We start from the raw sequence: 5,665 nt of genomic DNA, 5'->3' as shown, positions 1-5,665 counted from the left end.
GAAACAGAAGAAAATCGATACGGTTAGTATGGTTCAGTGCCAAAGTCTTTTCAATGTTCCATTATGTTCGACGTAATCTGTGTATGTCTGAAATCAAGGAGACAGTTTTATTGTTAGTTATGTTATGCTATACTTCAGGTTAAGAGGAAATATATCTGAGCATATCAGTGATTAAATACTTGATCTTTATTCCAGAAGTTAAATAAGATAACTTATTATGTCGTTATAAAATATATTTATGTTATGCCCTAAGTAGTGAAATAAATTATGTAGAATAATGAATTATGTATGGGGAGGAGGGGGAAACATGGTAATTTACCTGTTGAAAAGTTGCTTGGAAAATATTGTTCGGCACGAGATTCCTGAAACAGAAGAAAATCGATACGGTTATTAGGATGGTTCTGTGCCAAAATTATACCTACTTAGTTATAATGTTGGGTGAAGGTACCTACGTAATCTCTGTGGGTCATGGAACCCACAGAGGCACAAGTAAGGAATTTTCATGTACCTAAATCATGGTGAATCATTTTTCAAGATTTTCATGTGAATCATTCGTCTTATTAAATTTTTTTTTCTTTTGTGATGGAACAGAAGAAAATGATACCCAACGTGGCAGTTCCATCTCTGAAAATAAAACATCAATATGTATTAAAACAACTTTTCGATTTGTAAAATACGTGAAATCCATGAACTGTATCCTTTACAATAACTCTCGAAATTCCATGTCCTTCTCTTTCATTTCCACCTTCTCATCTAGATCCGCGGACATTTTGGAAGAGACAAAGGAGAATTCCATGTCCTTCTCTTTCATTTCCACCTTCTCATCTAGATCCGCGGACATTTTGGAAGAGACAAAGGAGAAACTGATGAGATACTATTGAGATACTGATGAGATACTATCGATATTGCTTTTGGGGGAACAGCTCTTGTAAGGGTATTCTACGGTGATTAGGTAAAAAAAACACGAAACAAGGTTCAAAGAGATGGTTCGTAATAATCGTAATCAAAGAGTTTTATTTATCCCTCGTACACATCCAGTCTCGGTTGAATCACAAGAAAGAAATTTGAGATTAATTTAAAAACTTGTATTTTAGCCAGCCTAGTTAGCTTGGTTGGTAGCGCGTCTGCCTTCTGAGCGCTAGGCCGCGGGTTCGATTCTTTTTGTCTTCGGAATAAATCTAAAATGTTTGACTCAAAATTATAAAACCTATCACAACTTAAAAGGGCCCAAACGCGAGTTTCGGACAACGATTCAGAACAGACTAACTATTGTTTCTGATGAGGAAAACTCGCATATTAAAAAACACTGAATGGATATCTAAACGAGGACGAGGACTATGGATATTGATTAAATTATCTATTAAAAAGCGCGTGATGAATTAACAACGTTTGTTTTAATAGTACGCGTCCGAAATGATAAACGGGAGGAGCAAAAATCCGTTTCCTGTACCCACACAACTCACAACTGGTACTCGCAAGTTCTACACACTGACCAGCACTTGGTATCTTGCCCTGACCACGCCACGAGGCTTGGCACTTCACGAATTGTACTACTATATGAATATTTTGTTTGAATACTCAACTACATCATGACCCTTCGCTGGTGCCTTTAACTACCCGACAGTCAATGTGCCCTGACCACGCCACGAGGCTTGGCACTTCACGAATTGTACTACTATATGAATATTTTGTTTGAATACTCAACTACATCATGACCCCTCGCTGGTGCCTTTAACTACCCGACAGTCAATTCGGTGCTGAGTACCCGGATTATAAGCTGAGAAGGCTCAAGGGCAAAATATTTCCGCAGATCCAAAGTAGATACGCCTGTAGGATGAGGGAGAAATGGAGAAGAGAAAATAAAGATGTTTCCAGTGTGATGTAAAATGTTCCTGCGCCCATACGAAGGCTCAATGGGTCCATAAAGCAACCAAAAATTTACACGTATTGTGTTGAAAATTTTTGCTATATTTTACCAATTTTGAATGGTCGATAGTCGATAGTTACCTATACCAAGACTAGAAGTTTAAAAAAAAATCTAACCACAACTTCTTAGCTTGGAGGGTAGCACGCCTGCCTCGTAAGTGCTAGGTCGCGGGTTCGTTACTCGTCGGGGGCGAACTTTGTCCTAAACAGACAAGGTTCGTTCTCGAAACGGCTGGTTTTCTCCTATCCTGAACTTCTTCTCTCTTCGATTAGAACTCTCTTGTTACACTTCCCTCTATCAAACCTCTAATATTAAAATAAATAAATAAATTATCTCTATACTATACTCACGTCTAAATATACTCACCCACAATTTTCTCCTATCCTGAACTTCTTCTCTCTTCGATTAGAACTCTCTTGTTACACTTCCCTCTATCAAACCTCTAATATTAAAATAAATAAAATGCCTCTATACTATATTCACGTCTAAATATACTCACCCACAATGATACAGGATATGATGAAAGGTAGGATCAGCAGCTGAAGGGTTCTCATGAAGATTTCCCCGGGAAATCCGATCAGCACCAGAGCGTCTGGACTAACATTAGCTCCCCTCAATGTAATACCTGATTGAGGAATAAGACAATAATATTAATACGACCTAGAGTGGATTTCATTAATATTTATTCAGCCCCTCGATTCCCTAGAAAGTCTGTTAAGTTCCATTTGTATAGGCTTAACAGGGCGATCGTAAAATTTGTAGCCAAAACCAAATGTCATCCCAATGGAATCACCATAGTTAGGGTTGATTGAGAAGCTGACAAAAAACGCCGACCCCGTCTGTACACCGGAAAAGGCGAAGAAAAAGAATATTTATCTCATATTTTTGCAGCACTTATTTAATTTTATTATTTTAATTCCTTATCAAATTATGGCAATTTTATTATTGGATTGTTGATAATCATTATCTTAATTGTTATAAGGAACTTTTTCAATCTCTGCCATGTCACGAGATGAGTTATGTGAATCAGAGGTAGCCGAGTGAGTCATTAAAATGATATAATGTGACAATAAACACGATTTATATCACTTAACCTGAACATTTTACCATTACGAGTCAGATTATTGTGCTAAATTAGGAAAGAAAATTGATTTTTTTTTTTTTAGTTATTAATCTACTGTGACCTGATGGCCTGAAAGCAGGTACCTATCTACTGACCTAAATATGTACAAACAATGAAGGACTATGGTGAGGGGAAGAAAGACATTTCCGAAAAAACTACATACAAAAGTAAGTCAGGTTTAGTTTTAGTTAGTAGGTAAATTAGCGATTTCCTGAAATACCAGCTCTCACACTGCTACACCTACATAATCTTAGTTATGTCAATTATTGATATGAATTAATTATTAACTTTTATTGCTAATGAAATATTAATTACCATATTAGGTATATACTTACATATGTATGATACCTACTTGTAATTTTATTAGGACAAAGACCTGAGATGTTAGTCCCCCTTAAAATAAACAAAAACTTATAATTATTATTTTTTATTATACCTATATCTACGTAGGTACATAATGTACTTACTTATAACTAACTATGGAAAAATATGTATGATACCTACTTGTAATTTTATTAGGACAAAGACCTGAGATGTTAGTCCCCCTTAAAATAAACAAAAACTTATAATTATTAATTTATTATTATACCTATATCTACGTAGGTACATAATGTACTTACTTATAACTAACTATGGAAAAGAGAACGTACCTACGTACGGTATATCTATGAAAAAATTTAAACTTACCGAAGAAAATCCCCAGGATGACCCCAAACAGGGTGCAGAGGAGAAAGCTGTTGGCTTTGCACCATCCCAGGAATCCACCCCTGGCTGGAGGAGGGGCAGACCTTGGTGGGGATTTGTCTAGCAGACTCTGAGTTGGGGCTTCCATGTCCATGTTAGTAGGTACTCAAAGCTACTAGCGGTTTTTGAAAGCAAAGACAGTTGTACTGACAAGAAGAGCTGTGATTGGTAGGTATATCACCAACAGTTTGAACAGTTCCCAGGGGATGATAAAATTAATCTATCAGTATCAACAATGACCTTGTAGAATGGTTGAGAAGGAGTTTTGAGGAAATTCAGGAGCTGGCAGTAAGACAGAACATCATACCGAGGTACAATCTTCTCGGTATTGGCCACCAGCAATTATGCTGACGCCACATATGATTGAATGAATAAGTAATACCTATCTAGGTGCCTAAATGTATTATATTTAGTTAAGATGCCTACCTAATAAAACTACCATAGATTATAGATTATCTTCACACCAAGCACCTAAGAACATTATACCGAGGTACAGTCTTCTCGGTATTGGCCACCAGCAATCATGCTGACGCCACATATGATTGAATGAATAAGTAATACCTATCTAGGTGCCTAAATGTATTATAATTAGTTAAGATGCCTACCTAATAAAACTACCATAGATTATAGATTATCTTCACACCAAGCACCTTAGGTGCCCGTAATGTCTGAATTAACTGTGAAATACAAACGTGGTCAGTCTGACCAACACGTAGAATTGCATATTAGTCTGACACATCCTCTCATCCCACTTATTCGATTACCAGGTCAAGGTTTGATAGCCACATGCGAAATCCCACTGATCTGACCAACACGTAGAATTGCATATTAGTCTGACACATCCTCTCATCCCACTTATTCGATTACCAGGTCAAGGTTTGATAGCCACATGAGAAATCCCACTGATCAGAAGTTCTGATATCTTTGCAACTCTGACACCAAGAATACCCGAGTGCGGACGGAAAAGACCGAATGAAACAGATATGCCTCGGAGGTGTAGTGGTCAAGACGTTAAATAGGAGGGCGTGGTTTCAATTCCAGCCCGAGTTATGAAATTTTTGAACACAAACTACTAGACAAAATAGCCAAATCTACAAGCCAAAATGGTGGAGACGCTTGAACTACGAGACAAAATAGTCTAGGAGCTAAATCTACAAGACAAAATGGTGGAGATATCTAAACTACCTACTAGATATGGTGGAGACGCCTAAACTACTAGAGAAAATAGTTTAGGTGCAAAATTTGCAAGACAAAATGGTGGATACGCCAAACTACAAGACAAAATTACAAAATGTACCTACATAAGTGCCTACATAGGTGCCTATTGTGGAACTAAACGGCCAATTAATAAAAATACCTAATTTATTATTTATTACATTTAATAACAATATGATAGGTTAGAATTAGAACTCTATTTTCTGTGCAAGTATAGGTATACTCGTACAATCTGGTACATATAGTCAACTGATATGAACCAGGATCAAGCTAGCATATTGTTGAATCACTAGGCACAGCTCTATGTATCTGTAAGTTCAATCCAGTATTCAGACCAATCAAACGCCACCGACCAACGTAACACCTACATAAATCTTCTTTGTATACATCCGATTATCTTATGTATAAGTTGTAGACCGATGGCCTAAACTTGTACTAAACGGAGAGTAGAATGCGTTAGTTTATAATGCCTGGACAAACGAGTTAATTTGTTTGAACTAAATCTTACAAATACCCTTCCTGTGGCTCAAATTTTTATCAAGCTAGGTACATTGGACTGTCGGACTAAAAGGTGATTTTTTGAACCTAAAATACGATAACAAAATACCTGGCAGGTAGGGTAGGTATGGCTCATTTTTGTGGGGGCTTGTCAACTT

This window comes from Diaphorina citri, unplaced genomic scaffold, assembly GCF_000475195.1.
Source record: "Diaphorina citri unplaced genomic scaffold, Diaci psyllid genome assembly version 1.1 scaffold184, whole genome shotgun sequence".
NCBI classification, from domain to species: Eukaryota; Metazoa; Arthropoda; class Insecta; order Hemiptera; family Psyllidae; genus Diaphorina; species Diaphorina citri.
Note: the sequence above shows the minus strand (reverse complement) of the source record.